At 39.1% G+C, this 18,628-nt stretch overlaps 1 protein-coding gene across 2 annotated transcripts in view; it reads right to left on the bottom strand.

Moving 5' to 3' along the window:
* The window catches only part of LGSN (lengsin, lens protein with glutamine synthetase domain), a 136,194-nt gene that overhangs the window by 74,100 nt on the left and 43,466 nt on the right, over positions 1-18,628 (bottom strand). The gene's annotated exons all lie outside the window — the stretch shown is intronic.

Genomic DNA, 18,628 nt, shown 5'->3' with positions numbered 1-18,628 from the left:
AACACAACAGAAAAGGCTGTGCCCTATCCCCACCCATGCCAGCAAAGGAGCTCAGCTCCCATGCTCACAGTATCCGTGGAGAATGCATGGGGGACCCGCACACCCACCGCAGCCCAGCAGTCATGAAGCACCTTTCCTCTTACCCTCTGCGGTGCTTACCAGAGGATGCCTGGTGAAGCGTAAGGACTTCTGCCACCAAGCAGAGATAATGAGGACACCCTCCACCCCAGCCACCTACCCTATGGTGTCAGTTGAAGCTCTGGAGAGAGCATTAGAAAGGCACTGAGGATTCTGGCTCCTGGCCAAAATCTTATTGTGGTTTTTCAGACCTGATCACGGGAAATTATAAATGCTTTACCTGGGGCAGGCATCAGTAGGGAAACCTGCCCTCCCCCACACCAAACTTGGCGCACAGTCAGTGTGCTGCAGACTCTACAGGGATTCAGGACTTGGGCCCACTGGCTGGTCTTGTTCTCATTCTTAGCAGCACCCTTAACCCAGGTGCTTCGGACGGGAAGTTTTCTTACTTGGGGAACCTGAAAACATTTTCTCTACTCTGACTTAGGACTCAGTTCTTTTCTACTTCTAATTCTTTCCCCCCTTCTACCCCCTGACTCTTGGATCCTTAAAACAGTAGCAGCCTTTTCTTCTGAGATTATACCCAGACCCCCAAATCTGCATTGATTGACCTGGCCCTCAACTGGCTCCCCATTCCATGGGGTAAAGCAGAAAAGGGGGGAGCCAACTATCTTCCCAGTTTAGACTTTTGTACACTGTGACAGTAAATGATTAAAGGTTTAACTGTTACTTTATTTGCCTTGTTGTCTTAATGGGATACTACAATATCTAACAGCCCACCTCCCTCCAGCTTAGCAAGTACCCCTTCCATGAGTGAGATATCATTGAAGGCCTAGTAGGCAGCCAGAGCTTCCATACCCACCTGACATTACAAGGTAATATCCCCTTCCCCTGCTGGACTGGAACTAGAGAAAGCTAGCTAGAACAGTTCTAAAAATCTAGGGTCTTATAGCATAAAAATATGTCCAACTTTCCATCAAAAACCACTCATTGTACCAAGAATCAGGAAGATCTCCAACTGAAAGGGAAAAAAAATGTCAGAGAGAATAGAATTACATTTTTCTATCTTTACTCCTTCAGCTCCTTAAATTTCAACATCCAACTCAACAGATCTGGCAATGTATTCATCAATCACATCTTTAGAATGTGTACTTTTTAGGGCTTTTTCTCTTTTTTGCACTCATGATCAATGTGCATTTTTACTTCACCAAGTACGTCCCCACCACCAGTGCGTGAGAGTTCCTGTGACTTTACAACCTCCCCAACGTTATTCCTTCCCTATTTGACTGCAGCCATCTCAGTGGGTATAAGGTGACATCTCATTGTGGTTTGGGTTTGCATTTCCCTGATGATCAATGACATAAACCAGTCATCACAAAAATTTTTCAACAAGCACTTATAAACACAATTGACACAAATTTTAAAACGAAAATTCCAGCAAAGAAACCGAAAGTCTCACAGCAAAGTAATGCAAGATAAAAACCAAATGAGAAGTTTAGAATTTAAAAATAATAATAAATAAAAAGCTCAGTGGGTGGACTCAAGAGCACAACAGAGAAAACAAAATCGGTAAACTAGAACATAAGACAATAGAAATTATACATTCTGAACAACAGAGAGAAAATAGGCTGTAAGCAAAAGTATACAGGTCCTGATTGTGAAATAATCACCAAAGGTCTAACATTCTTGTTATTCTTGGTCACAGAGTCCCTGAGAGAGAGAGGAGAAACATGGTGGGATTGAAAAAGTACTTGAAGAAATAACACCCGAAAATTTCCCAAATTTGGCAAAAAACATAAACCAACAAATTCAGGAAGCTGAGTGAATTCTGAACAGTATACACCAAAGAAATACACAGCAACACATGTCATAGTCAAAATTCTGAAAAGTAAAGACAAAGAAAACCTTTTAAAAACAGCAAGAGGGGCGTCTGAATGGCTCAGTGGGTTGAAGCCTCTGCCTTCGGCTCAGGTCATGATCCAGGGTCCTGGGATTGAGTCCTGCATCGAGCTCTCTGCTCAGCAGGGAGCCTGCTTCTCTTCCTCTGTCTCTCTGCCTACTTGTGATCTGTCTGTCAAATAAATAAATAAAATCTTAAAAAAAAAAAAAAAAACCAGCAAGAGATATCGCACATGTACTACTCTGATGCAGGGTACTGAAATTAAAGGAGGCTGTGTCTGTATGTATGGAGTACATGGGAATAAAGAATATAAGGGATCTCTGTACTTTTCGTTTTAAAGATTTATGTATTTATTTTAGAGAGAGAGAAAGAGAGAGAGCACAAGCAGGGGGAGGGGCAAAGGGATAGAAGACTGAGCATGGCGCCAACCTGGAGTTCCATCTCAGGACTGTGAGATCATGACCTGAGCCAAAATCAAGAGTCAGATGCTTAACTAACTGAGACACTAGGCGCTCTGGGATCTCTATATGCTTTGCTCAGTTTTGCTGTGAACCTAAAACTGCTTTTAAAAATAAAGGGTATTTTAAAAGTGAAAGAAAAATGCCACCTTACTTATAAAGGTAAACAATTTGAATGAGAATGGATTCCTCAGTGTTGTCAGAAGGTAGTGGAATAACATTTTTTCATGCTGGAAAAAAAAAAAAAAAAAAGAGCTGTTGATCCAGAATTCTATATCCAATGAAAATACCCTCTAAAAATGAAAGGAAAGTAAGATATTTTCAGATGAAGAAAACCAGAATTCATTGCCAGCAGACTGACCCAAAGAATGGTTTGAAGAAATTCTCTGAAAAGAAAGAAAACAACTAAAAAGTATTCTTGTAATATCAGGAAGAAAGAAAGAAAACATATAAGTCAATACAACAGATTTTCCTTCTCTTGGGTTTTCTGCATTATGTTTAAAGTTTGAAGCAAAAATTATAACATTGTCTAATGTTTCTAAACAGGGCAAGTAAAGGGATATAAAGTCTAGTAAGGTTTCTGTACCTCAATCAAACTATCGGTAAACTGTGATAAGTTCTGTGGTGCCTGGGTGGCTCAGTCAGCTGAGCCATTGGTTCTTGACTTCAGCTCAGGTCGTGATATCAGGGTCATGAGATCAAGCCCAGGCTATGCCTGGGCTCTGCCTTCTGTGCAATCTGAGTTTCCCTCCCTCTACCTCCCCAGGCTTATGCATGCACACAAGTGCTCTCTCTTTCTAAAATGAATAAATCTACAAAGGAAAGGAGGGAGGGAGAGAGGAAGAAAGGAATATAAAATAGGAAATCTCACGCATGTGCCCTCAAAAAAACAAAACTTAAGGACTGAGAGACTGATATTCCACAAGTGCTTGATTTATAGGAAACTGATTATGTTGGAGTATTCTTACAAGTCAGGGAGTTGGTGAAGGTTACCTCATATTAACCTTTGGAAATTTTTGCTTATGGTTCCCAGAGACATGAGCAAGACACAACCCAGGTCAAGTTGATCTCACAAAATAAGCTGGATTAAGCTTTATTTGTATGACTGGACTGGATTTGTCAACTTGGGGAATTTTCAAATCTGATCTCCATTTGTTTTTTGATTTTCACAGACTCTCACTGAACTCTCTCATCTTTATATTCCTTACCCACAAATACAAACTACCCCCACACCCTCAATGGACTTACCTGTAACTTAATACAGTTTGTGTGTTCCAAATTACAAGTTCTCTTATTCCCAAATAAACTCATCTTTTTGACAGTTTTGAGCTTGCCTTGGTTTATTTCTTTTTAGGTCAACAAGGGGATATCATTACAGACCCTGAAGACATCAGAAGGGTATTAGGGATTACTAGAACAGCTTATACACAAAAATTCAAAACCTTAGATAAAATGGACCAATTTAAAAACAAACAAACAAACAAAAAAACAAACAAAAAAAACTACCATAACTCTGTCAGTGTGAACTGGATCACTAGGATATCCTTATAACCATTAAGGAAATTGAATTCATAATTCTCAATGCTCTCAAAAAAAAAAATCTCCAGACCAGATGGCTTCACTGGAGAATTCTATCAAACATTTGAGAATCATCACTAATTCTAGGGTGGCTCAGTCGGTTAAGCAGCTGCCTTTGGCTCAGGTCATGATCCTAGGGTCTTGGGATCAAGACCAGCATTGGGCTCCTTGCTCAGTCAAGACCCTGTTCTCCCTCTGCCTGCTGCTCTCCCTGCTTGTGCTCTCTCTCTCAAGTAAATAAAAAAAAAAAAAACAAAAAAAACTTTACCAAAAAAAAAAATAATAATAATAATAAATAATAACGTTAATTCTGCATAACATCTTCCAGAAAAAAAGCAGAGCAAGGAACATTTTCCAACTCATTTTATAAAGCTAGTATTACCGTAATACCAAAACCAGCCACACACAGTACAAAAAAGAAGAAAGAAAACTATAAACCCATATTTGCAGACCACATATGTAACAAAGCACTAGTATCTAAAACATAAAAATAACTCTCAGAACTCACCAGTAAAAAAAATAAACAATCCAATTAGAAAATTGGCAAAAGATATGAAGAGACATTTTACTATGGCAATAAGCACATGAAAAGATGTTCAACATGATTAGCAATCAGAGCATTGCAATTAAAATCACAGGGAGGTATCACTCCATACCTATCAGAAGGGCTACAATAAAAATCATGACACTAAATGTTAGCAAGGATGTGGAGATACGGGATCACTCACTGACTGCCGGTAGAAACATACAATGGTACAGCCACTCTGGAAAGCAGATTGGCAGTTTCTTAAAAAGCTAAACATGCAATTACTACACAACCCAGCAATTGCACTCCTAGGCATTTATCCCAGAGAAATGAAGACTATGTTCACACAAAAACCTATACATGAATGTTTATAACAGCTTTACTCCTAATTGCCCTATACTGGAAACAATCCAGATAACTATCACTGGGTAAATGATTTAAAAAAACAAAAACAAAAAACAAAACTGTATAGTGTATCTGTATGGAATGGTATTCTGTAATGAAAACACATGGACTTTGAGACATGCCACCATTTGGATAAGTCACCAGATAATAATACTTTGGGGGTGGGGGGGAAGCCAATTGAAAAGGTTACATACTGATTCCATTTATATAACATTCTTGAAATTATAAAATTATAGAGATGGAAAGCAGATTAGTAGTTATCAGAAGTTAAAGCGGAGATAGAGTGTAGGAGGGAAGTGGATGTGGCTATAAAAGGCAACATGAAGGATTCTAGTGGTGATAAAAATGTTCTGTATCTTGACTGCAGCTATGTCAATCTCTTGGTTGTGATGTGTACTATAGTTTTGCATGATACCACCTTGAGAGAAAATTGGGTAAAATGTAAGCAAGATCTATTATTCCTTACAACTTCATGTCCATCTACAATTACCCAAAATTAAAAATTTTAAACATTTTAAATTCCTTTTCTTTTTAAAGATTTTATTTATTTATTTTGACAGACAGAGATCACAATTAGGCAGAGAAGCAGAGAGAGAGAGAGAGGAGGAAGCAGGCTCCCTGCGATCCCAGGATCCTGTGAATCCTGGAATCCTGGAATCATGACCTGAGCCGAAGGCAGAGGCTTTAACCCACTGAGCCACCCAGGCACCCCATTAAATTCCTTTTTTAAATACAAGGGAAAAGACCACAATTCTCAGTCACTTGACATGACAAGAAAATACGTGGAATGCGTGGAGAGTAGATGGCAGTTCTTCAGGTCAGGGGCCATGATACCCGGCTTTTCTCAAAATATGGTTGTTTCACACTGTATTTCGTAAGATATGTTAACTCCCTAGCATCCAATTTTTTTAATGATCCACAGGGATTTAGTTTCCCTTACCAAATTTTGCAATTCCAATGCAAATTAAATTTAAGTGGATCCAACTGGGAGTTGCTAAACCCCATAAAAGCAATTATAGTCATAAAGAGATGCTGTAAAATTGATATTAGAACTACTCAACCCACAACCTCCTCCCAGCCCTCCACCTCCTTCACACACACAAACTAAGTGCTTTTCTTTTATGCATGTGCTGGGAGTGTAGTCCAGGTAACCGTAGGTAGGCTGCATTAAGGTATTGATTTAAAATTCTTCTTCATTAAGTATAAGTCAAGAACAGACCATCACCTTGACTTTCTGAGTGACTACAGCATAAAACAGCTCATGAAACCCACATGCTGTGTTTTTGCATCTTTCATAGTTCTGGACACTGTCCTTTTGTATTCAGATGAGGAGCCCAAAGCTCCTAAGAGTTACCTAGAAAGGCCAACACTTGGGAATTTACAGGGCTTTCTTTTTTATTGCATTTACTTCTTTTCCTTTTTTCCCCCCAGATAGTAAATACCATGGCCATTGTTCCGCCACAAACGTATTTTTTTCCCTCACCTAGGTGTAGAAAACTAAAACTATAAGCAGAAAAAGATTATAGGAAAGAAAACAGACTATTTCTGATCTACCTCCACAATGTGAAGTGCCTCAACACAGATTCTCAGCTGTTTAACGTGCTTATCTGAAATGTTTGGAAAACAAACAGGCAGAACACGAAAACAGTTCATAGTCATTTGCCAGTCAAATCAGTTCCCTTCAATTTTACACTCTCTAATCCTTTTCCTAGCAGCTCAGAGGGTTTTTTTAGTTACTGAATTATTATAAATTTGTTTTTCTCTTTGTGGATAGCTTGGTTAAAATAAGATTATGAAAAGGGACACTGTCTTCTTGTGACCGGATTATGGAGAACGGTTAGCGATAATCAAATTACCTAAATGTTAAAAAATACTCTTGCTCCCTCAAAATTCTGCTCCCATCTAAAATAAATCTGAGATATAATGAGTAGATAAAATTTATACCAATCAGTTCCAATAAATGACAGTCTACACTAGAGATCCGTTTTCTTCATGTTATTGATTTGAAAAGCTAGAACATGCACCTAATAATCTCTATATCTCTAGTACTTAACAGGATAGCACAATAAATATTAGTATGATCATTTCTAACTCCATATGTAATTGCAGCCATATGACAGAACAGAAACTATAGCATTTAGATTGTATATTTTTTTCATAACAAAGAGAGCCATTAAAAAAATAAAAGTTATTTATATGACTTTTCCCCATACTTAGATCAACATTCCAGTTGCACAAGGTGTTGTTTTTTTTTTTAACCAAATTCCACTATGAATAACACCTCAAAATAAAAATAAAATGTTTTCACAATAAAGCAGGTCCTCCACCCACCTTCTTCCCCAGTAAAATGCAGCTTGTCTTCCAGTTTTCATCCTCCTCCTTAAGTAAATCTGCTTTTAGTTTTGTGGCTTGGATATGGGGTATTTGTCTACAGGGCTGGACAAACAAATGAATAAGGGCATAATTCTTTTAAATAAGCAGAAGATTCCAGCACAGCCTGCACAACAACTTCTAGATGCCCGATCCTGTGACCCAAAGCTATCTATAAATTGCTGCTCCTATTCATTCACTCACAGTCAAGGGAATATCCTCAAATATTAATAAGTGGTAGAAAAATCAGTCTCTGATGTTTCAGCTCTTACAAGATAAAATTTTTCTTGAGAAGCTGTGACTAAGAGAATTTTTAATCCAAGAAAATTATAGCAAGATTTTGACTACAGCAAAGGTCAAGGAAAGCAGAGAAAAGTCAAGGTTTGACTTTAACGACTCTGGGCAATGTTGGTTTAAGTCACTAACTAGCCATTGGAGCCTACTCTTCATTAGGCACTAGATGAGGCCTCGGAAGCAGGCGGTCAGCAAGACAGGCATGGTCCCAACAGCACAGAGCCTGCAGTCCAATCAAAGGCAATTATCAAGCAAGTATCACAAGTTGGAACAGTGTGGGGTGCCTGGGTGGCTTAGTCACTGGGCGTCTGCCTTCGGCTCCGGTCATGATCCTGTGGTCCTGGGATCAAGCCCAGCACTGGGCTCCTTGCTCAGCCCGAAGCCTGTTTCTCCCTCTGCCTGCTCCCTACCCTCTGCTTGTGCTCTCTCTACTGTCAAATAAATATATAAAAATCTTAAAAAAAAAAAAAAAGTGAGAACAGTGAACAAAAATGTAGCAGTAAAAATGTACTATTGTAAAAGCTATTGGATAAAAAAAGTTTCACTTTTTTCATTTTGTGCCTATACAAACCCAGATGCCATATTTTTACTTCCTCAATCATAAGAATCTTTTATCCTCACTATTTTGGGCAGTTCCTTAATAGGACAGATTTTATTGTATCTCCTCAGACCAACCATGAAAGTTATACACTATATCGTGTAGGACTTGGACCAGATGAAAGTAAGAGACTCAAAAATCATTTATAAATGAAGTCTGAAGACAGTGATCCCGGAAGCTTACTCAACTGCTAAACAATACTGCCAGAGACCCACACTCCTCCTGTCATGCTGCTCCTACCCTGAGCCTGTTATCTTTCACCTTCATGCCTATTGCCTCATGATGCAAGATGATTGCTGCCCTCCGGCCATTATGTCTTCATTCAGGGAACTAAAGAAGGAATAAGAAGAAACTGACATCCATGTCTGAACTCTTTATCAGGGAAGCCAAATTTTCCCAGAAATGACTACAACAGACTTCCTCTTACATTTTATTGAACAGGGTGAAGTCACATGATGAGCTCTTTTGCCTTCTGGTTCCTGAGTAGGTTTGGACAAGTAAGAGATGTGAGCAAAGAGGCATTTGGGTGGCTCCGTGGGTTAGACTTCTGCCTTCAGCTCTGGTCATGATCTCGCGTGAGATTGAGCCCCGCATGGGGCTCTCTGCTCAGCGGGAAGCCTGCTTCTTCCTCTCTCTCTGCCTGCCTCTCTGCCTACTTGTGATCTCTCTGTGTCAAATAAATAAATAAAATCTTTAAAAAAAAAAAAGAGAGAGAGAGAGAGCGAGAGATGTGAGCTAAGATTGGAGGATAAGAGTTGAGAGAGGTCAGGGAATTCCTTTCCTGTTCCTCCCCTTGTCCTGTGTCAGCACCACACCGCCAGATCCTCCCAGAGCTGCAGCTCCAATGAGGCACACTCCTCCAAGGCTCCAGATCTCTCCTGGCTCTGGCAACAGTGCTTCACTGATTCCCTTTTCAGGCCATGGAGTGGTAACTGCCTGTCCCCATAGCTGGTATCTGGGTGCAAAGTGGTTAGTTTTGACTCCATAAATGTGACGTCCTACATTCATAATTATTATGATAATAAATAACTTTGGACTCTATACCTTTTTTTTTTGCCTTTCATTAAGAAACTGCTTTCTGTGTACTTCTGCATTAATGCTGATAGTTTATCAAACAACTCTAGGAGGAAGAAATCTCTAAAGTCACCACACAGTTCCCGTGGCTTCTGACCATTCACAAGATCCTGATAGCTGACATTGACATAGGTTTACCACGTGTCAGGTGTCAGGAAGTAAATTTTTAATGTTTCTAACAGTTAGGGCTTTCTGGAAAATTTTTTACTAGGACTTAGGTTAAAGGACAAGCCTTGAAATCTAAAAGATTATTGAATAGATAACAAACAATTCTCCCTCCCCAGAGATATGTGTTTGCACTTCTAAGGACAGATGACACCCCAAGCCATAGAGATATTCCACGGATTGTAAACCTAAAAACACTTGTCTTATCTACGCCAGCAGACATTTATTTACATTCCAGAGAGTTAAAACCCAGGATCCTTCCCCCTTCTTTTTCCAAGGAGAATTTGTTTACAGTAGGAAAGAAAAGTATCTCAGCCATCCCTCTCTTATAGTCGTTCCAGATTCATATTTTGGGGGTTCCTGTCCTAAGTACAACATACACCACCAGGTATAGGCCTGTCCGTTAGTTCTCATTTCATCATACCATAAGGGGGAAGACCTGAGGGGAAAGGCAATAAATAAGGTTATTTTTATTAAAAAAAATAATAATCTGTCCCTACCCCAGCAACTTTATGTCTACTTTTGGGATAATGCAAATAAATAGAATTATTAAACATTTCTCACCAGGCACCCTCTCAAGTTTTTTACATAAATTAACTCACTTATTCCTCATTACAATACTATAAGTCAGGTTCTCCTATTTTTCTGATGTTAATATGGGACACTGAGGCACAGAGATACTAAGTAACTTGCCCAACACCTCCCAACTAGTAAATAGCAGAGGCAGGATTTGAACCCAAAAAGGACAGCCCCAGAAGCTGTGCTCTAAAATGCCATGCCACACAACCTCGAACCAACACTCCCTCTCACTTCATGATTCACACTGAACCAGTATTCGTTGCGTCTCACGACTAGAAAGCTCTTATTCATTCATATCTAATTATTTTCTTTCCTAGCGAAAAAGAATTTTATAAAGATATTGTCTGTCTGCCTCACCTTTGTGGGTCTCAAAAGCATACAAGTAGCTGTTTGATGCTTAATATGAAACACTCTCCTCTCAAAATAATTCTGCCAATGCATCTTTGTTTTGTTTTGTTTTTAATAATCTCTACCCCCAACGTGGGGCTGGAACTCCCAACCTCAAGATCGAGAGCCACATGCTCCACGGACAGAGCCAACCAGGCACCCCCATGCCAATCCTCCTCTGAATGGACTACATGTAGGCCATAAGTATACATGTGTTGACAGCTATAGGCTAAACGGATAGGTTAATTTGAAAGTCTCCTTTTCTGTCATGTTAAGATAAAATTGTCTCTGGTGTTTGAATAGTCTTAAGTATTTTTCTGTACCAAGGTTTATACTTCCCCACTCAGCTACTCCTGCAGAGAAGCCTCTGTGTATCCATCTGTGGGATGAGCAGGAAACAAGTCAACTGAAGAGAGTTTAATAAAGCATTGACACAAAGGGATAGTCAGTGTTAAGAGAAACCCACAAAAGCTGGTGAAGCTCCCCAGTACCAGAACTATCAGGAGCCATTAACACCCCTTACTCTGAAGGGTTAGAGGGAGCTGCTCAAAACCAGAGAAAGGTTTTGAGCATATTCAGACCTACTTTTTTTATTGCTCTTCACTTTATTGTGCTTTGCAGAAATTGTGGGGGGGGGTTGTTTGTTTTTTTGTTTGTTTTTACCACTTGAAGTTTTGTGGCAACCCCACTTGGAACAAGTCTATTGGCCCCATTGGGTGCCATTTTTCCATCAGCATTTGCTCACCTCACATCTCTGTGATGTATTTTGGTAATTCTCACAAGATTTTTAAAGTTTTTCATTATTATGATATTTGTGATGGTGACCTGTGATCTGTGATTATGACTCTCAGAGCTAACATTTTTTTAGCAATAAAGGATTTTTTTCATTAAGGTCTAGACCTTGCTTTTTTAGGCATAATGTCATTGTACACTTCAGGGACTACAGTATAGTGTCAACATAACTTTATAGGCACTAGGAAACAAAAAATTCATTTGACGCACTTTATTGCAGTGGTTGGGAACCAAACCCACAGCATCTCTGAAGTATGCCTATAGTTGTAACAGAGGGCTGCCCTCAGGAATTGTGACCTTTAGCAGAGGGACAAAACCAATCGATGGTAATCTGGCATAAAGAAGATGGAAAAATAAATACTCCCAACCCATTTCCTTCTCATTTTCAGATCTCACTGATGTTTCCAGTCTGCCAGACCAAACCTGAAACCAGAGAGTGAGGCACCCTTTGGTGTGGTCCATAAAAGTCAGCCTCCCAGGACATAAAACAGGGAAGGCTGATATAGAGAAAGAAACAAGAACTATCAAGCACATTCTGGGATAAAAGAGCTTCCACTCTGTTCTTTGCAAAGGAACTTTTCTCCTTAAAAAAGCAGTTTCTCATTCATTAGCTACTTGTGTTAAAGGGCAAAATATACACAATCAAGAGCTTCTCTGTTAGCAGCAGCAACAGCAAAGTTATCATGTGCCTTGAGTCATTTACGAAGGACAGAAAGCTCTGATCGACCATGGACAGACCAGCTGAGTCAAGACATTGGCTGTGTGGGTGGAGATCCCCAAAGATAAGTGTGGCATCAATGGAAGATGTCCCGAGGCCAACCAAGATGGAACCATTAAATCAGATTTGTAGAGAAACTGGACTCTGTTCCAGATAACCCTTGTTCAGCCAAGGAGAAGATTCAATTAAGACTGAAGGGTAGATAGAGAAAATTGAAGTTTACTAAGCAGCAATTCTGTCAGATTTTCTGTGGGTTGTTTCATTTGAAAACACCAATTTTGAGGCGTCCATTTAAAAGCTGGCTGGTTATTGCCCTATTTTTAGCATACCTGATGAAGTTTGATGAATTCTCATGGTGATAAGTGAATAAAATGATAGGAAGGACTGAATGGACAGGTGTCTCATCTTCTACATTCCCCATCCTACGCACTCACAAGATCTATGTCTTATCCAAAGAACAACAATTCTTTTGAAATTGAATTTGAAGTCAGATCATGTTATTTTTCAACTTGAAATTCTCTAACACTTTCCCATTTCATTTACAATAATATTCAAACCTTGCCAAATTATCAGTCTTATCAGAATTTTCCAGACTCTGGATTATGGTGGCTCATTAATGGGTTATGAAATAAGTTTCCACAGAAATTCACAAATAGGCCACCCTTTATTGTTTTCAAATTCAAATGTTACATATCCAGAGAGAACTTTCCTCACCACCCTATATAAAGTAGTCCCACCAATATCCTTCCCTCTCTTTTTCCTTACCCTACTGTATTTTCTCCAAGGCTTTTATTATCAAATGAAATATTATATATTTGTTTGTCTGTTTTATCATCTCTTCACTAGAATGTAAACTCTATGAGAACAAGGACTTCATTGTGTTCACCACAGTATCCCCATGCATAGAATAATAAGGGTTCCAAAAAATTGTCGATGAATCTATTGGATACATGAATGGATGAGTAGAGGAAAGAATGAGGTAAAGAGATTGCCTTGAAAAAAATAATATTCAAAGAAGACCCTGGAGCTAAGAGAGGATCCAGTTTCCTTCTCAAAGAACCAGCTTGCCTCTCACCATCCCCTGCTGTACAGCTCCCTTCCCCACCCCAAACATACATGCATATACACACACCTCTCTCACTGCTGCCTTCATGACTCCACCTACTGCTGACAAGATCAGGACAGATTGTTGGCCAGGTGAGGCTCCAGCCAGGTGGTAGCAGGGAAAAGAGAGTGGAGTGAGTATCTGCCTCGACCTCCCCAGACTAAAGGCTAAAGGGATGCTGAAAAGCAGAACTGTCTACAGACCCTAGTATCCTAATTCAAAAGCTATAACCCACTAAAGGCTTCTCTGTGATCAGCAAGAACCCCCAGTTTTCTCAGATCCTTGGCACCAACCTTCAACTCTTACAATTCTTGGACTCTTATCTCACCCTACCTTGTTCAAAAATCCAGCTTTATTCCAAACATTTTCACTTCAGAAATCCAGTTAATTACACTCATTAAGCATGTGGCAATTTTTAATAACACATCAACCAGAAAACAATTACATGGTATATTCAATTTTTTGCAAGCCTTAAGAGACAGAGAAGAAAAAAAGTTTATCTTTTTTATAAAAGTTTACCTATAAACCTTTTATTAATTTTTTCAAATTGTTGTTTAAATTCTAGTTAGTTAACATATATCGTAATTTTGGTTTCAGGAGTAAAATTTAGTGATTCATTTTATATATATATATATATGTATATATATATATATACACACACACACACTCATATGTATGTGTGTATATATATATATATATATAATGTTTATTATTTCTTAAAACTACCATAAAGCATTGGTTATTAACAAGACAGTACATCAAAACCAATTGTTCTCAAAATAAATGAATTGGTCCATTCCATTTGCAAGTATGCTGGCCCTTCTAACCAAAGACCCTCTACCCCTAGGTTTTGCTAGCTCTTCACCTCAGACTGGCCTTCTTGGGACCCTGCCTGTTCTTAAAGGAAGGAAAGCAATGACCACCATTCTCCAAATAGTAAAGCTGAGAATTAACATGGAAAAGCAGAAGGATTGGCCCAGAGCGTGCTGATTGGGATTGGAGACCAATCAACTCCACAGAGTTCTGAAGAATAAGAAGACATTCTTAGAAAAAGCAAGGGCTCATTCATTCATTCATTCACTCATTCATTCAACAAATATTTATTTGCCAAATATTAGTGGCCTAACATACGCCATTCACAGCTCTAAGCCCTGGGGATAAAATGGCAAGAAAGATGGACAAGATATCTGCCTTCATGAAACTTATATTCTAGTGGAAAGATAAGGTAAATAAATAAGCCACGAATAATACTGAATCCTATTAGACAGTGATAAACTCTTGCAAAAAACAAAATGAAGCACCTGAGAATTGGGGTGGGTAAGTTGGGAGGTACTTCATCCAAATAGGTCATGGAAACCTTATTGGACTAGTGACATCTCACTGGTGATGAAAAGGGATGCAAAGATCAGAAAAGAAATCTCCTGGAAACAGGAACAGCAGATAGAAAGTCTCTGAAGTAGAAACAAGCTTGGAGTGTTTGAGAAAAATAAAAACTAGGATGGCTAGAGCCTGGTGAAGAAAAGATCAAAGAAATAGCAAACTTCAGATCAAATATGCATTCAGTCCAAAACATGTTTTAGCATTGTCATGAAACAATGCAAATGCCAACATGATTCTAAAAGAAAGGATCTATGATGTAAAAAAAAATTAATAATCATCAAGGGAAAAGATCACAATTGATGCTGATAAAAAAAAACTGGGAAAGAGTAGATGATTAAATAAGAAATAAGGGGGAGTAACTTTCATTAAAACATATTACAGATAGCATCAATAAATTTAAATCTATGAGAACTATATGGTAATGCAGGATCAAATAGAACCAAACTAAAGGAGGAATTTCAGATCAGTGCTGGAAAGCTAGGTTATGGATTGATAAACAGTGTTGAAATAACTGGGTCACCACTGGGAGGAAAATATAAGTTAAACCAAAATAAACTCTAAATAGGTTAATGAAATTATAAAAATACCAAAACACAGAAGCATTTTTATAAGTGTGAAATGCTACTCCAGATGTGATACGAAACTCAGAAACCATAAAAGAAAAAAATGGCTATATCCACTATATTTAAAGATTCTGAATAAGAGAACTGCAAACAAAGGCCAATAAAAGACTGGAGAAAACACTGCAATTCATAACATGAGCAACTACTTCCCTTAATATATAACCAATGAGAACATATCAACAATCCGAATGGACAAAATAGAACCTAGAACAGTTTTCTCAGAAAATAGCCCTTAAAAATATAAAATTATATCCACCCTCTTAAAAAGAGAAAACAAGGGTCACCTGGGTGGCTCAGTGGGTTAAAGCCTCTGCTTTCAGTTCAGGTCATGATCCCAGGGTTCTAGGATGGAGCCCCGCATCGGGCTCTCCATCGGGCTCTCTGCTCAGCAGGGAGCCTGCTTCCTCCTCTCTTTCTGCCTGCCTCTCTGCCTACCTGTGATCTCTGTCAAATAAATAAATAAAATCTTTTTAAAAAGAGAGAGAGAGAAAAGAAGTGAAAATTGTACCTTTTTTTAACGCATCAGATTATCAAAAATCTAAAATTTGATAACCCATCAGATTATCAAAAATCAGGCCATGCCTGAGATCTACCTCCCACTAGATGGGGGGATTCTGGTTCTGTCTTGCTCTGCCTGCCCGAAAGTGCACAGTGCTTAATAGGACCACAGTATGTATTTCTTGAACCGACTCTAATGAAGAAAAAGCATTCAAAAGCACTATTTAAGTATAGAAGCTCTGGCAGAAATTGAAAATGATTAATAGAGTTAACTGTTTGCTGACATTCCAGAAATCTTAAAAGCGTTTTTCTCTTCGAAGACTTAGTGCTTTAACTGTGTCTCCAGATCTAGTCTCTCTACTCTAGTCTCTTTCCACACTACCATGAGAATTACCTTTTAAAATCTCAGAGATTGGGGCACCTGGATGCCTCAGTCAGTTAAGTGTCTGCCTTCGGCTCAGGTCACAATCCCAGGGTCCTGGGATCAAGCCCCACATCATGCTCCTTGCTCAGCGGGAAGCCTGCTTCTCCCTCTCCCTCTGCATGCTACTCCCCCTGCTTGTGCACTCTCTCTCTGTCTCTCTGTCCAATAAATAAAATCTTTAATTAAGTAACTAAATAAATAAAATTTCAGAGATTATTAGGCCTACGTTATCTTGATGAATATTTGATATTGTTTAAATATTGTGAATTTATATCTATGTAATTAAATAGAAACTATTTTTGTTTTAATTTCATGCATAAATGATAAAATCCAAACGATGAGACAGGAGGTCATTTTATATTCTGGTTCCAAACCTTTTCAGTCTTATCTTTCGTCATACCCTTTGGACTGCTCTTGTCCTCCACCAGTTTTTCCCAGTTCCAACCACCCAGGCAACTTTCTGTTCTCCAGATTGAATATGCACTTCCATATCTCTGATCCTTTAGAATTCTCTCTGGTGGGAAGGCTTTCCCTTTAAGCTCCAGCCCACTGGACCATTTGTCAAAAAAAAACTCTGGTTTTTGTTGATGTTGAATCTTCCATCCCCATACATGTAGTCCAACACCCTGGTCAGAATTTATTACCCTTCCCTTTGTGCTTTTATAGCCCTTTATAACTCTCTCTTCACCTCAAAATCCTCTGGTTGCCTTCTTGTTCATAGAGATTACTTTTCATTTATTCAACATTTTACTCACTCATTCAAAAAAGACTTATTGAGTGCTACTATATTCCAGGTGCTGGTATGTGGCAGTTAAAACAAAAAACAAAGTCCTCTCAGTTCTCATGGAGCTTGGACTCTAATCATGCGTAAGTTTTGAGTTCCTAGAGTGTCAGCATCATTTTCCCCGACACCAAATATCAGGACCTTCCTGCGTAGACCAAGTACCAAACTCTGTGCCTGCCTGTTCCCCCTTTCCCACAGATAACTGTTGCTCTGCAGTTAACAAAGCCTTGTTAACTGAAACATGCCAGATACAAGGTAGAAATTGTCTAACTCTTTGAAAGAATCGAATAGTGAATATCCCTGTCTTAGCAATAGCAGTTAACTCACGCACAATAGCAGTCACCTGAGGTTTTTTTTTTATTTTTATTTATTTATTTATTTATTTGACAGACAGAGATCACAGGTAGGCAGAGAGGCGGGCAGGCAGAGAGAGAGGGAAGCAGGCTCCCTGCTGAGCAGAGAGCCTGATGTGGGACTCGATCCCAGGACCCTGAGATCATGACCTGAGTCAAAGGCAGAGGCTTTAACCCACTGAGCCACCCAGGTGCCCCACCTGAGTATTTTTTTTTTTAATCACCTAGGAACAATGGTTTATTTCATCATCAGAATACTATGACCTCTTTGCTACATACCAGGCATTGTCTGAGGGGTTTTCCATATTTACACATTTAAGTGTCTCAAAAACTCCAAGAGATATTGTTATCTCTTTTTATAGATATGGAAACTGAAAAAGGGTGGTTAAGTCACCTGCCCAAAATCACATAGATGTTAAGGATTAGAGCTGGTCTTGGAAATCAGGCAGTCTGGCAGCTAAGTCTGTGTCCTCATACGCAACATCTTAAGGACACAGAGAGTGAACATCTTTTGTAAGATCTGATAGCCTAAATGATAGCCTAAAATGATTTATAGATGGTCACGAGTGCAGAAAGACTGATACATTAGTGGTTATCATTTCTACTAGGCTCGTTTATTTGTAGGAAAGAGAGATTTTTTTCCCCCCATTTATCTGGAAGAGTGGATGGTAATATAATTTCAAACATATGTGGAAATCCCAAAACAGCAGGAACTACTCAGAATCAATGTCCTAGAGCTGGAAACTGCAAGTTCTTTCTGATTCCTCATATTCTCTATGGGTCTGAGGAACAGGACTTCACAAATGTTCTTTACTCTACTATTCCACTGTTATCCTACCTGCTCCTGTGTGTCCTTTTCTCTTTCTGTTTTCAACTAGTTTTCTGCATCCGTCTCAGTTAAAATTCTGGGAAGGATATAATTGAAGCAGCTCAAAACTGAGAGAGTCTTTTGTCCCAGGCCCACTCCTGAAAGTCTAGCAGGCTGTGAATGGCTGCTGTCAGTCCAACTCCTTCACCAGTCACCCCAGGGCAGGCTGGAGGAAGGGAGCAGACCCCAAAACCCTTGAGCTAGAGCAAACCCTGGGCATAGGTAGCCTCCCTGGGAAAGTGCTGTGTGCATGGCCAATCTCTTTTTATGTCATGTTGCATATAAGAATTAAGAACATGTGATTACTTTTAATATAAGGATAGATGTAGAGAATTATGTTTTAATAAAATGCTTATGTATGTGGAAGTCATATAAACTCTCACCTGAATTATCGCAGTTGCCTGCCTATCTCGCTCTTCTCTCTACCCTAAACCCCTTATTATCTGTTCTCCACACAGCAGCCAGAAGGATCCTTCTAAACTATGTCATATCATCTCAAAACCCACCATGGCTCCTCATGTCTCTCCAAGTAAAAGTAAGAGTTCCTGAAAATGGACTAAAATTGCACATGGTGGGCATTCCCCTTCCCATCTCACTGACTACATTTTCTCCCTCTTTCTCTGCCCAGGAAACTGTTTTTTTCACTGTTTCTGCAATACACCAAGCACACT

The sequence above is a fragment of the Lutra lutra genome, chromosome 6 (assembly GCF_902655055.1).
Source record: "Lutra lutra chromosome 6, mLutLut1.2, whole genome shotgun sequence".
Taxonomy (NCBI): domain Eukaryota; kingdom Metazoa; phylum Chordata; class Mammalia; order Carnivora; family Mustelidae; genus Lutra; species Lutra lutra.
Note: the sequence above shows the minus strand (reverse complement) of the source record. Positions and strands in the feature narration are given on the sequence as shown.